Raw genomic sequence first — 23,892 nt, 5'->3', positions numbered from 1 at the left:
TTGAATGAATGAGAGAAGCTCTAATCATTGAATCATCTGGTGCAGTTAGTTTCATTGAATCAATAAATAACGTCTGATACATTGAATGAATGATTGAAGTTTCTTTCAGGGAATAAACGAATACAGTTTGTTTCTTTCAATGAATGAGTTAAACTTCAGGCATTGAATGAAGAGTGAAGCTCTGCTCATTGAATTAACACGAACAGCTTGTTTCCTTGGATCAATGAATACTGGGTGGTTCATTTAATGAACGATTGAATTTAGAATCAACAAACGAATGAATGCATTTACTTTCTTTCAACGAATGAGTAAAGGTTGAGGTATTGTATAAATGAGAAACTGTGTTGTAATTGAATTAATTCGTGCAGTTTATTTAATTGAATCAATGTATAACGTTTGTTTCATTGAATGAATGAATACAGTTTGTTCGGTTGAAGGAATGTATTAAGCTTGAGACATTAAATGAATGAGAGAAGCGTTACTACACTTGCAGTTTGTTTCATTACATCAATTTATAACGGTTGATTTACTGAATGAATAAAAAGAGTTTGTTTGGTTGAATGAATGCGTTAAGCTCGAGACATTGAATGAATAAGAGAAGCTCTAATCATTGAATCATCTGGTGCAGTTTGTTTTATTGAATCAGTGAATAACGACTGATACATTGAATGAATGATTGAAGTTTCTTTCAGCGAATGAACGAATACAGTTTGTTTCTTTCAATGAATGAGTTAAGCTTGAGGCATTGAATGAATGAATAGTTTGTTCGGGTGAAGGAATGTATTAAGCTTGAGACATTAAATGAATGGGAGAAGCTCTACTGCACTTGCAGTTTGTTGCATTGCATCAATTTATAACGTTTGATTTTTTGAATGAATGAAAACAGTTTGTTTAATTGAATGAATGCGTTAAGCACGAGACATTGAATGAATGAGAAAAGCTCTAATGCACTTGCAGTTTGTTTCATTACATCAATTTATAACGGTTGATTTACTGAATGAATAAAAACAGTTTGTTCGGTTGAATGAATGCGTGAAGCTCGAGACATTGAATGAATGAGAGAAGCTCTAATCATTGAATCATCTGGTGCAGTTAGTTTCATTGAATCAATAAATAACGTCTGATACATTGAATGAATGATTGAAGTTTCTTTCAGGGAATAAACGAATACAGTTTGTTTCTTTCAATGAATGAGTCAAACTTGAGGCATTGAATGAAGAGTGAAGCTCTGCTCATTGAATTAACACGAACAGCTTGTTTCCTTGGATCAATGAATACTGGTTGGTTCATTTAATGAACGATTGAATTTAGAATCAACAAACGAATGAAAGCATTTACTTTCTTTCAACGAAAGAGTAAAGGTTGAGGTATTGTATAAATGAGAAACTGTGTTGTAATTGAATTAATTCGTGCAGTTTATTTAATTGAATCAATGTATAACGTTTGTTTCATTGAATGAATGAATACAGTTTGTTCGGTTGAAGAAATGTATTAAGCTTGAGACATTAAATGAATGAGAGAAGTTTTACTGCACTTGCAGTTTGTTTCATTACATCAATTTATAACGGTTGATTTACTGAATGAATAAAAAGAGTTTGTTTGTTTGAATGAATGTGTTAAGCTCGAGACATTGAATGAATAAGAGAAGCTCCAATCATTGAATCATCTGGTGCAGTTTGTTTCATTGAATCAGTGAATAACGACTGATAAATTGAATGAATAATTGATGTTTCTTTCAGCGAATGAACGAATACAGTTTGTTTCTTTCAATGAAAGAGTTAAGCTTAAGGCATTGAATGAATGAATACAGTTTGTTCGGGTGAAGGAATGTATTAAGCTTGAGACATTAAATGAATGGGAGAAGCTCTACTGCACTTGCAGTTTGTTGCATTGCATCAATGTATAACGTTTGATTTTTTGAATGAATGAAAACAGTTTGTTCGGTTGAAGGAATGTATTAAGCTTGAGACATTAAATGAATGAGCGAAGCTTTACTGCACTTGCAGTTTGTTTCCTTACATTAATTTATAACGGTTGATTTACTGAATGAATAAAAAGAGTTTGTTTGGTTGAATGAATGCGTTAAGCTCGAGACATTGAATGAATAAGAGAAGCTCTAATCATTGAATCATCTGGTGCAGTTTGGTTCATTTAATCAGTGAATAACGACTGATACATTGAATGAATGATTGAAGTTTCTTTCAGCGAATGAACGAATACAGTTTGTTTCTTTCAATGAATGAGTTAAGCTTGAGGCATTGAATGAATGAATAGTTTGTTCGGGTGAAGAAATGTATTAAGCTTGAGACATTAAATGAATGGGAGAAGCTCTACTGCACTTGCAGTTTGTTGCATTGCATCAATTTATTAAGTTTGATTTTTTGAATGAATGAAAACAGTTTGTTTAATTGAATGAATGCGTTAAGCACGAGACATTGAATGAATGAGAAAAGCTCTAATCATTGAATCATCTGGTGCAGATTGTTTCATTGAATCAATAAATAACATCTGATACATTGAATGAATGATTGAAGTTTCTTTTAGGGAATGAACGAATTCAGTTTGTTTCTTTCAATGAATGAGTTAAGCTTGAGGCATTGAATGAATGAGAGAAGCGCAAATCATTGAAACAATGAATATCGTTTGTTTAATTGAATGAATGTGTTCAGCACGAGACATTGAATGAATGAGAAAAGCTCGAATGCACTTGCAGTTTGTTTCATTACATCAATTTATAACGGTTGATTTACTGAATGAATGAAAACAGTTTGTTTGGTTGAATGAATGCGTTAAGCTCGAGACATTGAATGAATAGGAGAAGCTCTAATCATTGAATCATCTGGTGCAGTTTGGTTCATTGAATCAGTGAATAACGACTGATACATTGAATGAATGATTGAAGTTTCTTTCAGCGAATGAACGAATACAGCTTGTTACTTTCAATGAATGAGTTAAGCTTGAGGCATTGAATGAATGAGATAAGCGCAAATCATTGAAACAATGAATATCGTTTGTTTCATTGAATGAATGAATACAGTTTGTTTCTTTCAATGAATCTATTAACCTCGAGACATTGAATGAAGAGTGAAGCTCTGCTCATTGAATTAACACGAACAGCTTGTTTCATTGGATCAATGAATAAAGTTTGGTTCATTTAATGAACGTTTGAATTTAGAATCAACAAACGAATGAATACATTTACTATCTTTCAATGAATGAGTAAAGGTTGAGGTATTGAATGAATGAGAAACTGTGTTGTAATTGAATTAATTTGTGCAGTTTATTTAATTGAATCAATGTATAACGTTCATTTCTTTGAATGAATGAATACAGTTTGTTCGGTTGAAGGAATGTATTAAGCTTGAGACATTAAATGAATGAGCGAAGCTTTACTGCACTTGCAGTTTGTTTCATTACATCAATTTATAACGGTTGATTTACTGAATGAATAAAAAGAGTTTGTTTGAATGAATGCGTTAAGCTCGAGACATTGAATGAATAAGAGAAGCTCTTATCACTGAATCATCTGGTGCATTTTGTTTCATTGAATCAGTGAATAACGACTGATACATTGAATGAATGATTGAAGTTTCTTTCAGCGAATGATCGAAAACAGTTTGTTTCTTTCAATGAATGAGTTAAGCTTGAGGCATTGAATGAATGAGAGAAGCGCAAATCATTGAAACAATGAATATCGTTTGTTTCATTGAATGAATGAATACGGTTTGTTCGGTTGAAGGAATGTATTAAGCTTGAGACATTAAATGAATGAGCGAAGCTTTACTGCACTTGCAGTTTGTTGCATTGCATCAATTTATAACGTTTGATTTTTTGAATGAATGAAAACAGTTTGTTTAATTGAATGAATGCGTTAAGCACGAGACATTGAATGAATGAGAAAAGCTCGAATGCACTTGCAGTTTGTTTCATTACATCAATTTATAACGGTTGATTTACTGAATGAATAAAAACAGTTTGTTTGGTTGAATGAATGCGTTAAGCTCGAGACATTGAATGAATGAGATAAGCTCTAATCATTGAATCATCTGGTGCAGTTAGTTTCATTGAATCAATAAATAACGTCTGATACATTGAATGAATGATTGAAGTTTCTTTCAGGGAATAAACGAATACAGTTTGTTTCTTTCAATGAATGAGTTAAACTTGAGGCATTGAATCAAGAGTGAAGCTCTGCTCATTGAATTAACACGAACAGCTTGTTTCCTTGGATCAATGCATACTGGTTGGTTCATTTAATGAACGATTGAATTTAGAATCAACAAACGAATGAATGCATTTACTTTCTTTCAACGAATGAGTAAAGGTTGAGGTATTGTATAAATGAGAAACTGTGTTGTAATTGAATTAATTCGTGCAGTTTATTTAATTGAATCAATGAAAAACGTTTGTTTCATTGAATGAATGAATACAGTTTGTTCGGTTGAAGGAATGTATTAAGCTTGAGACATTAAATGAATGAGAGAAGCATTACTGCACTTGCAGTTTGTTGCATTGCATCAGTTTATAACGTTTGAATTTTTGAATGAATAAATACAGTTTGTTCGGTTGAAGGAATGTATTAAGCTTGAGACATTAAATGAATGAGCGAAGCTTTACTGCACTTGCAGTTTGTTGCATTGCATCAATTTATAACGTTTGATTTTTTGAATGAATGAAAACAGTTTGTTTAATTGAATGAATGCGTTAAGCACGAGACATTGAATGAATGAGAAAAGCTCTAATGCACTTGCAGTTTGTTTCATTACATCAATTTATAACGGTTGATTTACTGAATGAATAAAAACAGTTTGTTTGGCTGAATGAATGCGTTAAGCTCGAGACATTGAATGAATGAGAGAAGCTCTAATCATTGAATCATCTGGTGCAGTTAGTTTCATTGAATCAATAAATAACGTCTGATACATTGAATGAATGATTGAAGTTTCTTTCAGGGAATAAACGAATACAGTTTGTTTCTTTCAATGAATGAGTTAAACTTGAGGCATTGAATGAAGAGTGAAGCTCTGCTCATTGAATTAACACGAACAGCTTGTTTCCTTGGATCAATGAATACTGGGTGGTTCATTTAATGAACGATTGAATTTAGAATCAACAAACGAATGAATGCATTTACTTTCTTTCAACGAATGAGTAAAGGTTGAGATATTGTATAAATGAGAAACTGTGTTGTAATTGAATTAATTCGTGCAGTTTATTTAATTGAATCAATGTATAACGTTTGTTTCATTGAATGAATGAATACAGTTTGTTCGGTTGAAGGAATGTATTAAGCTTGAGACATTAAATGAATGAGAGAAGCGTTACTGCACTTGCAGTTTGTTTCATTACATCAATTTATAACGGTTGATTTACTGAATGAATAAAAAGAGTTTGTTTGGTTGAATGAATGCGTTAAGCTCGAGACATTGAGTGAATAAGAGAAGCTCTAATCATTGAATCATCTGGTGCAGTTTGGTTCATTGAATCAGTGAATAACGACTGATACATTGAATGAATGATTGAAGTTTCTTTCAGCGAATGAACGAATACAGTTTGTTTCTTTCAATGAATGAGTTAAGCTTGAGGCATTGAATGAATGAATAGTTTGTTCGGGTGAAGAAATGTATTAAGCTTGAGACATTAAATGAATGGGAGAAGCTCTACTGCACTTGCAGTTTGTTGCATTGCATCAATTTATAAGATTTGATTTTTTGAATGAATGAAAACAGTTTGTTTAATTGAATGAATGCGTTAAGCACGAGACATTGAATGAATGAGAAAAGCTCTAATGCACTTGCAGTTTGTTTCATTACATCAATTTATTACGGTTGATTTACTGAATGAATAAAAACAGTTTGTTTGGTTGAATGAATGCGTTAAGCTCGAGACATTGAATGAATAAGAGAAGCTCTAATCATTGAATCATCTGGTGCAGTTTGGTTCATTGAATTAGTGAATAACGACTGATACATTGAATGAATGATTGAAGTTTCTTTCAGCGAACGAACGAACACAGTTCTTTCAATGAATGAGTTAAGCTTGAGGCATTGAATGAATGAGAGAAGCGCAAATCATTGAAACAATGAATATCGTTTGTTTAATTGAATGAATGCGTTAAGCACTGACATTGAATGAATGTGAAAAGCTCTAATGCACTTGCAGTTTGTTTCATTACATCAATTTATAACGGTTGATTTACAAAATGAATAAAAAGAGTTTGTTTGGTTGAATGAATGCGTTAAGCTCGAGACATTGAGTGAATAAGAGAAGCTCTAATCATTGAATCATCTGGTGCAGTTTGGTTCATTGAATCAGTGAATAACGACTGATACATTGAATGAATGATTGAAGTTTCTTTCAGCGAATGAACGAATACAGTTTGTTTCTTTCAATGAATGAGTTAAGCTTGAGGCATTGAATGAATGAATAGTTTGTTCGGGTGAAGAAATGTATTAAGCTTGAGACATTAAATGAATGGGAGAAGCTCTACTGCACTTGCAGTTTGTTGCATTGCATCAATTTATAAGGTTTGATTTTTTGAATGAATGAAAACAGTTTGTTTAATTGAATGAATGCGTTAAGCACGAGACATTGAATGAATGAGAAAAGCTCTAATGCACTTGCAGTTTGTTTCATTACATCAATTTATTACGGTTGATTTACTGAATGAATAAAAACAGTTTGTTTGGTTGAATGAATGCGTTAAGCTCGAGACATTGAATGAATAAGAGAAGCTCTAATCATTGAATCATCTGGTGCAGTTTGGTTCATTGAATTAGTGAATAACGACTGATACATTGAATGAATGATTGAAGTTTCTTTCAGCGAACGAACGAACACAGTTTGTTTCTTTCAATGAATGAGTTAAGCTTGAGGCATTGAATGAATGAGAGAAGCGCAAATCATTGAAACAATGAATATCGTTTGTTTAATTGAATGAATGCAATGTATTAAGCTTGAGACATTAAATGAATGGGAGAAGCTCTACTGCACTTGCAGTTTGTTTCATTACATCAATTTATAACGGTTGATTTACTGAATGAATAAAAACAGTTTGTTTGGTTGAATGAATGCGTTAGGCTCGAGACATTGAATGAATGAGAGAAGCTCTAATCATTGAATCATCTGGTGCAGTTAGTTTCATTGAATCAATAAATAACGTCTGATACATTGAATGAATGAATGAAGTTTCTTTCAGCGAATGAACGAATACAGTTTGTTTCTTTCAATGAATGAGTTAAGCTTGAGGCATTGAATGAAGAGTGAAGCTCTGCTCATTGAATTAACACAAACAGCTTGTTTCCTTGGATCAATGAATAAAGGTTGGTTCATTTAATGAACGATTGAACTTAGAATCAACAAACGAATGAATGCATTTACTTTCTTTCAACGAATGAGTAAAGGTTGAGGTATTGTATAAATGAGAAACTGTGTTGTAATTGAATTAATTCGTGCAGTTTATTTAATTGAATCAATGTGTAACGTTTGTTTCATTGAATGAATGAATACAGTTTGTTCGGTTGAAGGAATGTATTAAGCTTGAGACATTAAATGAATGAGAGAAGCTTTACTGCACTTGCAGTTTGTTTCATTACATCAATTTATAACGGTTGATTTACTGAATGAATAAAAAGAGTTTGTTTGGTTGAATGAATGTGTTAAGCTCGAGACATTGAATGAATAAGAGAAGCTCTAATCATTGAATCATCTGGTGCAGTTTGTTTCATTGAATCAGTGAATAACGACTGATACATTGAATGAATGATTGAAGTTTCTTTCAGCGAATGAACGAATACAGTTTGTTTCTTTCAATGAATGAGTTAAGCTTGAGGCATTGAATGAATGAATACAGTTTGTTCGGGTGAAGGAATGTATTAAGCTTGAGACATTAAATGAATGGGAGAAGCTCTACTGCACTTGCAGTTTGTTGCATTGCATCAATTTATAACGTTTGATTTTTTGAATGAATGAATACAGTTTGTTTGGTTGAATGAATGTGTTAAGCTCGAGACATTGAATGAATAAGAGAAGCTCTAATCATTGAATCATCTGGTGCAGTTTGTTTCATTGAATCCATGAATAACGACTGATACATTGAATGAATAATTGAAGTTTCTTTCAGCGAATGAACGATTACAGTTTGTTTCTTTCAATGAATGAGTTAAGCTTGAGGCATTGAATGAATGAATACAGTTTGTTCGGGTGAAGGAATGTATTAAGCTTGAGACATTAAATGAATGGGAGAAGCTCTACTGCACTTGCAGTTTGTTTCATTACATCAATTTATAACGGTTGATTTACTGAATGAATAAAAACAGTTTGTTTGGTTGAATGAATGTGTTAAGCTCGAGACATTGAATGAATAAGAGAAGCTCTAATCATTGAATCATCTGGTGCAGTTTGTTTCATTGAATCCATGAATAACGACTGATACATTGAATGAATAATTGAAGTTTCTTTCAGCGAATGAACGATTACAGTTTGTTTCTTTCAATGAATGAGTTAAGCTTGAGGCATTGAATGAATGAATACAGTTTGTTCGGTTGAAGGAATGTATTAAGCCAAAGACATTAAATGAATGAGAGAAGCTTTACTGCACTTGCAGTTTGTTTCATTACATCAATTTATAACGGTTGATTTACTGAATGAATAAAAACAGTTTGTTTGGTTGAATGAATGCGTTAGGCTCGAGACATTGAATGAATGAGAGAAGCTCTAATCATTGAATCATCTGGTGCAGTTAGTTTCATTGAATCAATAAATAACGTCTGATACATTGAATGAATGATTGAAGTTTCTTTCAGCGAATGAACGAATACAGTTTGTTTCTTTCAATGAATGAGTTAAGCTTGAGGCATTGAATGAAGAGTGAAGCTCTGCTCATTGAATTAACACAAACAGCTTGTTTCCTTGGATCAATGAATAAAGGTTGGTTCATGTAATGAACGATTGAATTTAGAATCAACAAACGAATGAATGCATTTACTTTCTTTCAACGAATGAGTAAAGGTTGAGGTATTGTATAAATGAGAAACTGTGTTGTAATTGAATTAATTCGTGCAGTTTATTTAATTGAATCAATGTGTAACGTTTGTTTCATTGAATGAATGAATACAGTTTGTTCGGTTGAAGGAATGTATTAAGCTTGAGACATTAAATGAATGAGAGAAGCTTTACTGCACTTGCAGTTTGTTTCATTACATCAATTTATAACGGTTGATTTACTGAATGAATAAAAAGAGTTTGTTTGGTTGAATGAATGTGTTAAGCTCGAGACATTGAATGAATAAGAGAAGCTCTAATCATTGAATCATCTGGTGCAGTTTGTTTCATTGAAATAGTGAATAACGACTGATACATTGAATGAATGATTGAAGTTTCTTTCAGCGAATGAACGAATACAGTTTGTTTCTTTCAATGAATGAGTTAAGCTTGAGGCTTTGAATGAATGAATACAGTTTGTTCGGGTGAAGGAATGTATTAAGCTTGAGACATTAAATGAATGGGAGAAGCTCTACTGCACTTGCAGTTTGTTGCATTGCATCAATTTATAACGTTTGATTTTTTGAATGAATGAATACAGTTTGTTCGGTTGAAGGAATGTATTAAGCTTGAGACATTAAATGAATGAGAGAAGCTTTACTGCACTTGCAGTTTATTTCATTACATCAATTTATAACGGTTGATTTACTGAATGAATAAAAAGAGTTTGTTTGGTTGAATGAATGTGTTAAGCTCGAGACATTGAATGAATAAGAGAAGCTCTAATCATTGAATCATCTGGTGCAGTTTGTTTCATTTAATCCATGAATAACGACTGATACATTGAATGAATAATTGAAGTTTCTTTCAGCGAATGAACGATTACAGTTTGTTTCTTTCAATGAATGAGTTAAGCTTGAGGCATTGAATGAATGAATACAGTTTGTTCGGTTGAAGGAATGTATTAAGCCAAAGACATAAAATGAATGAGAGAAGCTTTACTGCACTTGCAGTTTGTTTCATTACATCAATTTATTACGGTTGATTTACTGAATGAATAAAAACAGTTTGTTTGGTTGAATGAATGCGTTAAGCTCGAGACATTGAATGAATAAGAGAAGCTCTAATTATTGAATCATCTGGTGCAGTTTGGTTCATTGAATCAGTGAATAACGACTGATACATTGAATGAATGATTGAAGTTTCTTTCAGCGAATGAACGAATACAGTTTGTTTCTTTCAATGAATGAGTTAAGCTTGAGGCATTGAATGAATGAATAGTTTGTTCGGGTGAAGAAATGTATTAAGCTTGAGACATTAAATGAATGGGAGAAGCTCTACTGCACTTGCAGTTTGTTGCATTGCATCAATTTATTACGTTTGATTTTTTGAATGAATAAAAACAGTTTGTTTAATTGAATGAATGCGTTAAGCACGAGACATTGAATGAATGAGAAAAGCTCTAATCATTGAATCATCTGGTGCAGTTTGTTTCATTGAATCAATAAATAACGTCTGATACATTGAATGAATGATTGAAGTTTCTTTCAGGGAATGAACGAATACAGTTTGTTTCTTTCAATGAATGAGTTAAGCTTGAGGCATTGAATGAATGAGAGAAGCGCAAATCATTGAAACAATGAATATCGTTTGTTTAATTGAATGAATGCAATGTATTAAGCTTGAGACATTAAATGAATGGGAGAAGCTCTACTGCACTTGCAGTTTGTTGCATTGCATCAATTTATAAGGTTTGATTTTTTGAATGAATGAAAACAGTTTGTTTAATTGAATGAATGCGTTAAGCACGAGACATTGAATGAATGAGAAAAGCTCGAATGCACTTGCAGTTTGTTTCATTACATCAATTTATTACGGTTGATTTACTGAATGAATAAAAACAGGATGTTTGGTTGAATGAATGCGTTAAGCTCGAGACATTGAATGAATGAGAAAAGCTATAATCATTGAATCATCTAGTGCAGTTTGTTTCATTGAATCAATAAATAACGTGTGATACATTGAATGAATGATTGAAGTTTCTTTCAGCAAATGAACGAATACAGTTTGTTTCTTTCAATGAATGAGTTAAGCTTGAGGCATTGAATGAATGAATAGTTTGTTCGGGTGAAAAAATGTATTAAGCTTGAGACATTAAATGAATGGGAGAAGCTCTACTGCACTTGCAGTTTGTTGCATTGCATCAATTTATAAGGTTTGATATTTTGAATGAATGAAAACAGTTTGTTTAATTGAATGAATGCGTTAAGCACGAGACATTGAATGAATGAGAAAAGCTCTAATGCACTTGCAGTTTGTTTCATTACATCAATTTATAACGGTTGATTTACTGAATGAATAAAAACAGTTTGTTTGGTTGAATGAATGCGTTAGGCTCGAGACATTGAATGAATGAGAGAAGCTCTAATCATTGAATCATCTGGTGCAGTTAGTTTCATTGAATCAATAAATAACGTCTGATACATTGAATGAATGATTGAAGTTTCTTTCAGCGAATGAACGAATACAGTTTGTTTCTTTCAATGAATGAGTTAAGCTTGAGGCATTGAATGAAGAGTGAAGCTCTGCTCATTGAATTAACACAAACAGCTTGTTTCCTTGGATCAATGAATAACGGTTGGTTCATTTAATGAACTATTGAATTTAGAATCAACAAACGAATGAATGCATTTACTTTCTTTCAACGAATGAGTAAAGGTTGAGGTATTGTATAAATGAGAAACTGTGTTGTAATTGAATTAATTCGTGCAGTTTATTTAATTGAATCAATGTGTAACGTTTGTTTCATTGAATGAATGAATACAGTTTGTTCGGTTGAAGGAATGTATTAAGCTTGAGACATTAAATGAATGAGAGAAGCTTTACTGCACTTGCAGTTTGTTTCATTACATCAATTTATAACGGTTGATTTACTGAATGAATAAAAAGAGTTTGTTTGGTTGAATGAATGTGTTAGCTCGAATTTGTTTCTTTCAATGAATGAGTTAAGCTTGAGGCATTGAATGAATGAGAGGAGCGCAAATCATTGAAACAATGAATATCGTTTGTTTAATTGAATGAATGCGTTAAGCACTGACATTGAATGAATGTGAAAAGCTCTAATGCACTTGCAGTTTGTTTCATTACATCAATTTATAACGGTTGATTTACTGAATGAATAAAAACAGTTTGTTTGGTTGAATGAATGCGTTAAGCTCGAGACATTGAATGAATAAGAGAAGCTCTAATCATTGAATCATCTGGTGCAGTTTGGTTCTTTGAATCAGTGAATAACGACTGATACATTGAATGAATGATTGAAGTTTCTTTCAGCGAATGAACGAATACAGTTTGTTTCTTTCAATGAATGAGTTAAGCTTGAGGCATTGAATGAATGAATAGTTTGTTCGGGTGAAGAAATGTATTAAGCTTGAGACATTAAATGAATGGGAGAAGCTCTACTGCACTTGAAGTTTGTTGCATTGCATCAATTTATTACGTTTGATTTTTGGAATGAATGAAAACAGTTTGTTTAATTGAATGAATGCGTTAAGCACGAGACATTGAATGAATGAGAAAAGCTCTAATCATTGAATCATCTGGTGCAGTTTGTTTCATTGAATCAATAAATAACGTCTGATACATTGAATGAATGATTGAAGTTTCTTTCAGGGAATGAACGAATACAGTTTGTTTCTTTCAATGAATGAGTTAAGCTTGAGGCATTGAATGAATGAGAGAAGCGCAAATCATTGAAACAATGAATATCGTTTGTTTAATTGAATGAATGCAATGTATTAAGCTTGAGACATTAAATGAATGGGAGAAGCTCTACTGCACTTGCACTTTGTTGCATTGCATCAATTTATAACGTTTGATTTTTTGAATGAATCAATACAGTTTGTTCGGTTGAAGGAATGTATTAAGCTTGAGACATTAAATGAATGAGAGAAGCTTTACTGCACTTGCAGTTTGTTTCATTACATCAATTTATAACGGTTGATTTACTGAATGTATAAAAACAGTTTGTTTGGTTGAATGAATGCGTTAAGCTCGAGACATTGAATGAATAAGAGAAGCTCTAATCATTGAATCATCTGGTGCAGTTTGGTTCATTGAATTAGTGAATAACGACTGATACATTGAATGAATGATTGAAGTTTCTTTCAGCGAATGAACGAATACAGTTTGTTAAAGAAACAAACTGTAATCGTTCATTCGCTGAAAGAAACTTCAATTATTCATTCAATGTATCAGTCGTTATTCATGGATTAAATGAAACAAACTGTACCAGATGATTCAATGATTAGAGGTTCTCTTATTCATTCAATGTCTCGAGCTTAACACATTCATTCAACCAAACAAACTGTTTTTATTCATTCAGTAAATCAACCGTTATAAATTGATGTAATGAAACAAACTGCAAGTGCAGTAAAGCTTCTCTCATTCGTTTAATGTCTCAAGCTTAATACATTTCTTCAACCGATCAGACTGTATTCATTCATTCAAAAAATCAAACGTTATAAATTGATGCAATGCAACAAACTGCAAGTGCAGTAGAGCTTCTCCCATTCATTTAATGTCTCAAGCTTAATACATTCCTTCACCCGAACAAACTGTATTCATTCATTCAATGCCGCAAGCTTAACTCTTTCATTGAAAGAAACAAACTGTATTCGTTCATTCGCTGAAAGAAACTTCAAACATTCATTCAATGTATCAGTCGTTATTCACTGATTCAATGAACCAAACTGCACCAGATGATTCAATGATTAGAGCTTCTCTTATTCATTCAATGTCTCGAGCTTAACGCATTCATTCAACCAAACAAACTGTTTTTATTCATTCAGTAAATCAACCGTTATAAATTGATGAAATGAAACAAACTGCAAGTGCATTAAAGCTTCTCTCATTCATTTAATGTCTTAAGCTTAATACATTCCTTCAACCGAACAAACTGTATTCATTCATTCAATGCCTCAAGCTTAACTCATTCATTGAAAGAAACAAACTGTAATCGTTCATTCGCTGAAAGAAACTTCAATTATTCATTCAATGTATCAGTCGTTATTCATGGATTAAATGAAACAAACTGCACCAGATGATTCAATGATTAGAGGTTCTCGTATTCATTCAATGTCTCGAGCTTAACACATTCGTTCAACCAAACAAACTGTTTTTATTCATTCAGTAAATCAACCGTTATAAATTGATGTAATGAAACAAACTGCAAGTGCAGTAAAGCTTCTCTCATTCATTTAATGTCTCAAGCTTAATACATTTCTTCAACCGATCAGACTGTATTCATTCATTCAAAAAATCAAACGTTATAAATTGATGCAATGCAACAAACTGCAAGTGCAGTAGAGCTTCTCCCATTCATTTAATGTCTCAAGCTTAATACATTCCTTCACCCGAACAAACTGTATTCATTCATTCAATGCCGCAAGCTTAACTCTTTCATTGAAAGAAACAAACTGTATTCGTTCATTCGCTGAAAGAAACTTCAAACATTCATTCAATGTATCAGTCGTTATTCACTGATTCAATGAACCAAACTGCACCAGATGATTCAATGATTAGAGCTTCTCTTATTCATTCAATGTCTCGAGCTTAACGCATTCATTCAACCAAACAAACTGTTTTTATTCATTCAGTAAATCAACCGTTATAAATTGATGAAATGAAACAAACTGCAAGTGCATTAAAGCTTCTCTCATTCATTTAATGTCTTAAGCTTAATACATTCCTTCAACCGAACAAACTGTATTCATTCATTCAATGCCTCAAGCTTAACTCATTCATTGAAAGAAACAAACTGTAATCGTTCATTCGCTGAAAGAAACTTCAATTATTCATTCAATGTATCAGTCGTTATTCATGGATTCAATGAAACAAACTGCACCAGATGATTCAATGATTAGAGGTTCTCTTATTCATTCAATGTCTCGAGCTTAACACATTCATTCAACCAAACAAACTGGTTTTATTCATTCAGTAAAACAACCGTTATAAATTGATGTAATGAAACAAACTGCAAGTGCAGTAAAGCTTCTCTCATTCATTTAATGTCTCAAGCTTAATACATTTCTTCAACCGAACAAACTGTAATCATTCAAAAAATCAAACGTTATAAATTGATTCCATGCAACAAACTGCAAGTGCAGTAGAGCTTCTCCCATTCATTTAATGTCTCAAGCTTAATACATTCCTTCACCCGAACAAACTGTATTCATTCATTCAATGCCGCAAGCTTAACTCTTTCATTGAAAGAAACAAACTGTATTCGTTCATTCGCTGAAAGAAACTTCAAACATTCATTCAATGTATCAGTCGTTATTCACTGATTCAATGAACCAAACTGCACCAGATGATTCAATGATTAGAGCTTCTCTTATTCATTCAATGTCTCGAGCTTAACGCATTCATTCAACCAAACAAACTGTTTTTATTCATTCAGTAAATCAACCGTTATAAATTGATGAAATGAAACAAACTGCAAGTGCAGTAAAGCTTCTCTCATTCATTTAATGTCTTAAGCTTAATACATTCCTTCAACCGAACAAACTGTATTCATTCATTCAATGCCTCAAGCTTAACTCATTCATTGAAAGAAACAAACTGTAATCGTTCATTCGCTGAAAGAAACTTCAATTTTTCATTCAATGTATCAGTCGTTATTCATGGATTCAATGAAACAAACTGCACCAGATGATTCAATGATTAGAGGTTCTCTTATTCATTCAATGTCTCGAGCTTAACACATTCATTCAACCAAACAAACTGTTTTTATTCATTCAGTAAAACAACCGTTATAAATTGATGTAATGAAACAAACTGCAAGTGCAGTAAAGCTTCTCTCATTCATATAATGTCTCAAGCTTAATACATTTCTTCAACCGAACAAACTGTATTCATTCATTCAACCAAACAAACTGCTTTTATTCATTCAGTAAATCAACCGTTATAAATTGATGCAATGCAACAAACTGCAAGTGCAGTAGAGCTTCTCCCATTCATTTAATGTCTCAAGCTTAATACATTCCTTCACCCGAACAAAAAGTATTCATTCATTCAATGCCGCAAGCTTAACTCTTTCATTGAAAGAAACAAACTGTATTCGTTCATTCGCTGAAAGAAACTTCAATCATTCATTCAATGTATCAGTCGTTATTCACTGATTCAATGAAACAAACTGCACCAGATGATTCAATGATTAGAGCTTCTCTTATTCATTCAATGTCTCGAGATTAACACATTCATTCAACCAAACAAACTCTTTTTATTCATTCAGTAAATCAACCGTTATAAATTGATGTAATGAAACAAACTGCAAGTGCAGTAAAGCTTCTCTCATTCATTTAATGTCTCAAGCTTAATACATTCCTTCAACCCAACAAACTGTATTCATTCATTCAATGAAACAAACGTAACACATTGATTCAATTAAATAAACTGCACGAATTAATTCAATTACTACACAGTTTCTCATTTATACAATACCTCAACCTTTACTCATTCGTTGAAAGAAAGTAAATGCATTCATTCGTTTGTTGATTCTAAATTCAATCGTTCATTAAATGAACCAACCGTTATTCATTGATCCAAGGAAACAAGCTGTTTGTGTTAATTCAATGAGCAGAGCTTCACTCTTCATTCAATGCCTCAAGCTTATCTCATTCATTGAAAGAAACAAACTGGATTCGTTCATTCGCTGAAAGAAACTTCAATCATTCATTCAATGTATCAGTCGTTATTCACTGATTCAATGAACCAAACTGCACCAGATGATTCAATGATTAGAGCTTCTCTCATTCATTCAATGTCTCGAGCTTAACGCATTCATTCAACCAAACGAACTCTTTTTATTCATTCAGTAAATCAACCCTTATAAATTGATGTAATGAAACAAACTGCAAGTGCATTAGAGCTTTTCACATTCATTCAATGTCTCGTGCTTAACGCATTCATTCAATTAAACAAACGATATTCATTGTTTCAATGATTTGCGCTTCTCTCATTCATTCAATGCCTCAAGCTTAACTCATTCATTGAAAGAAACAAACTGTATTCGTTCATTCCCTGAAAGAAACTTTAATCATTCATTCAATGTATCAGACGTTATTTATTGATTCAATGAAACAAACTGCACCAGATGATTCAATGATTAGAGCTTTTCTCATTCATTCAATGTCTCGTGCTTAACGCATTCATTCAACAAAACAAACTGTTTTTATTCATTCAGTAAATCAACCGTAATAAATTGATGTAATGAAACAAACTGCAAGTGCAGTAAAGCTTCTCTCATTCATTTAATGTCTTAAGCTTAATACATTCCTTCAACCGAACAAACTGTATTCATTCATTCAATGCCTCAAGCTTAACTCATTCATTGAAAGAAACAAACTGTAATCGTTCATTCGCTGAAAGAAACTTCAATTATTCATTCAATGTATCAGTCGTTATTCACTCATTAAATGAAACAAACTGCACCAGATGATTCAATGATTAGAGCTTCTCTTATTCATTCAATGTCTCGAGCTTAACACATTCATTCAACCAAACAAACTGTTTTTATTCATTCAGTAAATCAACCGTTATAAATTGACGTAATGAAACAAACTGCAAGTGCAGTAAAGCTTCTCTCATTCATTTAATGTCTCAAGCTTAATACATTCCTTCAACCGAACAAACTGTATTCATTCATTCAAAAAATCATAAATTATAAATTGATGCAATGCAACAAACTGCAAGTGCAGTAGAGCTTCTCCCATTCATTTAATGTCTCAAGCTTAATACATTCCTTCACCCGAACAAACTGTATTCATTCATTCAATGCCGCAAGCTTAACTCTTTCATTGGAAGAAACAAACTCTATTCGTTCATTCGCTGAAAGAAACTTCAATCATTCATTCAATGTATCAGTCGTTATTCACTAATTCAATGAACCAAACTGCACCAGATGATTCAATGATTAGAGCTTCTCTTATTCATTCAATGTCTCGAGCTTAACGCATTCATTCAACCAAACAAACTGTTTTTATACATTCAGTAAATCAACCGTTATAAATTGATGTAATGAAACAAACTGCAAGTGCAGTAAAGCTTCTCTCATTCATTTAATGTCTCAAGCTTAATACATTCCTTCAACCGAACAAACTGTATTCATTCATTCAAAAAATCAAACGTTATAAATTGATTCAATGAAACAAACTGCAAGTGCAGTAGAGCTTCTCCCATTCATTTAATGTCTCAAGCTTAATACATTGCATTCATTCAATTAAACAAACGATATTCATTGTTTCAATGATTTGCGCTTCTCTCATTCATTCAATGCCTCAAGCTTAACTCATTCATTGAAAGAAACAAACTGTATTCGTTCATTCCCTGAAAGAAACTTCAATCATTCATTCAATGTATCAGACGTTATTTATTGATTCAATGAAACAAACTGCACCAGATGATTCAATGATTAGAGCTTTTCTCATTCAATCAATGTCTCGTGCTTAACGCATTCATTCAATTAAACAAACTGTTTTCATTCATTCAAAAAATCAAACGTAATAAATTGATGCAATGCAACAAACTGCAAGTGCAGTAGAGCTTCTCCCATTCATTTAATGTCTCAAGCTTAATACATTTCTTCACCCGAACAAACTATTCATTCATTCAATGCCTCAAGCTTAACTCATTCATTGAAAGAAACAAACTGTATTCGTTCATTCGCTGAAAGAAACTTCAATCATTCATTCAATGTATCAGTCGTTATTCACTGATTCAATGAACCAAACTGCACCAGATGATTCAATGATTAGAGCTTCTCTTATTCATTCAATGTCTCGAGCTTAACGCATTCATTCAACCAAACAAACTGTTTTTATTCATTCAGTAAATCAACCGTAATAAATTGATGTAATGAAACAAAATGCAAGTGCAGTAAAGCTTCTCTCATTCACTTAATGTCTTTGGCTTAATACATTCCTTCAACCGAACAAACTGTATTCATTCATTCAAAAAATCAAACGTTATAAATTGATGCAATGCAACAAACTGCAAGTGCAGTAGAGCTTCTCCCTTTCATTTAATGTCTCAAGCTTCATACATTCCTTCACCCGAACAAACTGTATTCATTCATTCAATGCCTCAAGCTTAACTCTTTCATTGAAAGAAACAAACAGTATTCGTTCATTCGCTGTAAGAAACTTCAATTATTCATTCAATGTATCAGTCGTTATTCACTGATTCAATGAAACAAACTGCACCAGATGATTCAATGATTAGAGCTTCTCTTATTCATTCAATGTCTCAAGCTTAACACATTCATTCAACCAAACAAACTGTTTTTATTCATTCAGTAAATCAACCGTTATAAATTGATGTAATGAAACAAACTGCAAGTGCAGTAAAGCTTCTCTCATTCATTTAATGTCTCAAGCTTAATACATTCCTTCAACCGAACAAACTGTATTCATTCATTCAAAAAATCAAACGTTATAAATTGATGCAATGCAACAAACTGCAAGTGCAGTAGAGCTTCTCCCAGTCATTTAATGTCTCAAGCTTAATACATTCCTTCACCCGAACAAACTGTATTCATTCATTCAATGCCTCAAGCTTAACTCTTTCATTGAAAGAAACAAAATGGTATTCGTTCATTCGCTGAAAGAAACTTCAATCATTCATTCAATGTATCAGTCGTTATTCACTGATTCAATGAACCAAACTGCACCAGATGATTCAATGATTAGAGCTTCTCTTATTCATTCAATGTCTCGAGCTTAACGCATTCATTCAACCAAACAAACTCTTTTTATTCATTCAGTAAATCAACCGTTATAAATTGATGTAATGAAACAAACTGCAAGTGCAGTAAAGCTTCTCTCATTCATTTAATGTCTCAAGCTTAATACATTCCTTCAACCGAACAAACTGTATTCATTCATTCAAAAAATCAAACGTTATTAATTGATGCAATGCAACAAACTGCAAGTGCAGTAGAGCTTCTCCCATTCATTTAATGTCTCAAGCTTAATACATTCCTTCACCCGAACAAACTGTATTCATTCATTCAATGCCTCATGCTTAACTCATTCATTGAAAGAAACAAACTGTATTCGTTCATTCGCTGAAAGAAACTTCAATCATTCATTCAATATATCAGTCGTTATTCACTGATTCAATGAAACAAACTGCACCAGATGATTCAATGATTAGAGCTTCTCTTATTCATTCAATGTCTCGAGCTTAACACATTCATTCAACCAAACAAACTGTTTTTATTCATTCAGTAAATCAACCGTTATAAATTGATGTAATGAAACAAACTGCAAGTGCAGTAAAGCTTCTCTCATTCATTTAATGTCTCAAGCTGAATACATTCCTTCAACCGAACAAACTGTATTCATTCATTCAATGAAACAAACATTACACATTGATTCAATTAAATAAACTGCACGAATTAATTCAATTACAACACAGTTTCTCATTTATACAATAACTCAACCTTTACTCATTCGTTGGAAGAAAGTAAATGCATTCATTCGTTTGTTGATTCTAAATTCAATCGTTCATTAAATGAACCAACCTTTATTCATTGATCCAAGGAAACAAGCTGTTTGTGTTAATTCAATGAGCAGAGCTTCACTCTTCATTCAATGCCTCAAGCTTAACTCATTCATTGAAAGAAACTAACTGTATTCGTTCATTCCCTGAAAGAAACTTCAATCATTCATTCAATGTATCAGACGTTATTTATTGATTCAATGAAACTAACTGCACCAGATGATTCAATGATTAGAGCTTCTCTCATTCATTCAATGTCTCGAGCTTAACGCATTCATTCAACGAAACAAACTGTTTTTATTCATTCAGTAAATCAACCGTTATAAATTGATGTAATGAAACAAACTGCAAGTGCAGTAGAGCTTTTCTCATTCATTCAATGTCTCGTGCTTAACGCATTCATTCAATTAAACAAACTGTTTTCATTCATTGAAAAAATCAAACGTTATAAATTGATGCAATGCAACAAACTGCAAGTGCAGTAGAGCTTCTCCCATTCATTTAATGTCTCAAGCTTAATACATTTTTTCACCCGAACAAACTATTCATTCATTCAATGCCTCAAGCTTAACTCATTCATTGAAAGAAACAAACTGTATTCGTTCATTCGCTGAAAGAAACTTCAATCATTCATTCAATGTATCAGTCGTTATTCACTGATTCAATGAACCAAACTGCACAGGATGATTCAATGATGAGAGCTTCTCATATTCATTCAATGTCTCGAGCTTAACGCATTCATTCAACCAAACAAACTCTTTTTATTCATTCAGTAAATCAACCGTAATAAATTGATGTAATGAAACAAACTGCAAGTGCAGTAAAGCTTCTCTCATTCATTTAATGTCTCAAGGTTAATACATTCCTTCAACCGAACAAACTGTATTCATTCATTCAAAAAATCAAACGTTATAAATTGATGCAATGCAACAAACTGCAAGTGCAGTAGAGCTTCTCCCATTCATTTAATGTCTCAAGCTTAATACATTCCTTCACCCGAACAAACTATTCATTCATTCAATGCCTCAAGCTTAACTCTTTCATTGAAAGAAACAAACTGTATTCGTTCATTCGCTGTAAGAAACTTCAATTATTCATTCAATGTATCAGTCGTTATTCACTGATTCAATGAAACAAACTGCACCAGATGATTCAATGATTAGAGCTTCTCTTATTCATTCAATGTCTCGAGCTTAACACATTCATTCAACCAAACAAACTGTTTTTATTCATTCAGTAAATCAACCGTTATAAATTGATGTAATGAAACAAACTGCAAGTGCAGTAAAGCTTCTCTCATTCATTTAATGTCTCAAGCTTAATACATTCCTTCAACCGAACAAACTGTATTCATTCATTCAAAAAATCAAACTTTATAAATTGATGCAATGCAACAAACTGCAAGTGCAGTAGAGCTTCTCCCATTCATTTAATGTCTCAAGCTTAATACATTCCTTCACCCGAACAAACTGTATTCATTCATTCAATGCCTCAAGCTTAACTCTTTCATTGAAAGAAACAAACTGTATTCGTTCATTCGCTGTAAGAAACTTCAATTATTCATTCAATGTATCAGTCGTTATTCACTGATTCAATGAACCAAACTGCACAGGATGATTCAATGATGAGAGCTTCTCATATTCATTCAATGTCTCGAGCTTAACGCATTCATTCAACCAAACAAACTCTTTTTATTCATTCAGTAAATCAACCGTAATAAATTGATGTAATGAAACAAACTGCAAGTGCAGTAAAGCTTCTCTCATTCATTTAATGTCTGAAGCTTAATACATTCCTTCAACCGAACAAACTGTATTCATTCATTCAAAAAATCAAACGTTATAAATTGATGCAATGCAACAAACTGCAAGTGCAGTAGAGCTTCTCCAATTCATTTAGTGTCTCAAGCTTGATACATTCCTTCATCCGAACAAACTGTATTCATTCATTCAATGCCTCAAGCTTAACCCATTCATTGAAAGAAACAAACTGTAATCGTTCATTCGCTGAAAGAAACTTCAATTATTCATTCAATGTATCAGTCGTTATTCATGGATTCAATGAAACAAACTGCACCAGATGATACAATGATTAGAGCTTCTCTTATTCATTCAATGTCTCAAGCTTAACACATTCATTCAACCAAACAAACTGTTTTTATTCATTCAGTAAATCAACCGTTATAAATTGATGTAATGAAACAAACTGCAAGTGCAGTAAAGCTTCTCTCATTCATTTAAAGTCTCAAGCTTAATACATTCCTTCAACCGAACAAACTGTATTCATTCATTCATTCAAAAAATCAAACGTTATAAATTGATGCAATGCAACAAACTGCAAGTGCAGTAGAGCTTCTCCCATTCATTTAATGTCTCAAGCTTATTACATTCCTTCACCCGAACAAACTGTATTCATTCATTCAATGCCTCAAGCTTAACTCTTTCATTGAAAGAAACAAACTGTATTCGTTCATTCGCTGTAAGAAACTTCAATTATTCATTCAATGTATCAGTCGTTATTCACTGATTCAATGAAACCAACTGCACCAGATGATTCAATGATTAGAGCTTCTCTTATTCATTCAATGTCTCGAGCTTAACACATTCATTCAACCAAACAAACTGTTTTTATTCATTCAGTAAATCAACCGTTATAAATTGATGTAATGAAACAAACTGCAAGTGCAGTAAAGCTTCTCTCATTCATTTAATGTCTCAAGCTTAATACATTCCTTCAACCGAACAAACTGTATTCATTCATTCAAAAAATCAAACGTTATAAATTGATGCAATGCAACAAACTGCAAGTGCAGTAGAGCTTCTCCCATTCATTTAATGTCTCAAGCTTAATACATTCCTTCACCCGAACAAACTGTATTCATTCATTCAATGCCGCAAGCTTAACTCTTTCATTGAAAGAAACAAACTGTATTCGTTCATTCGCTGAAAGAAACTTCAATCATTCATTCAATGTATCAGTCGTTATTCACTGATGCAATGAACCAAACTGCACCAGATGATTCAATGATTAGAGCTTCTCTTATTCATTCAATGTCTCGAGCTTAACGCATTCATTCAACCAAACAAACTCTTTTTATTCATTCAGTAAATCAACCGTTATAAATTGATGTAATGAAACAAACTGCAAGTGCAGTAAAGCTTCTCTCATTCATTTAATGTCTCAAGCTTAATACATTCCTTCAACCGAACAAACTGTATTCATTCATTCAAAAAATCAAACGTTATAAATTGATGCAATGCAACAAACTGCAAGTGCAGTAGAGCTTCTCCAATTCATTTAGTGTCTCAAGCTTAATACATTCCTTCACCCGAACAAACTGTATTCATT

This window comes from Chiloscyllium plagiosum, unplaced genomic scaffold (assembly GCF_037043375.1).
Source record: "Chiloscyllium plagiosum isolate Xiang-an unplaced genomic scaffold, Cpla_swu_hap1 HiC_scaffold_8, whole genome shotgun sequence".
Classification (NCBI taxonomy): domain Eukaryota; kingdom Metazoa; phylum Chordata; class Chondrichthyes; order Orectolobiformes; family Hemiscylliidae; genus Chiloscyllium; species Chiloscyllium plagiosum.
Note: the sequence above shows the minus strand (reverse complement) of the source record.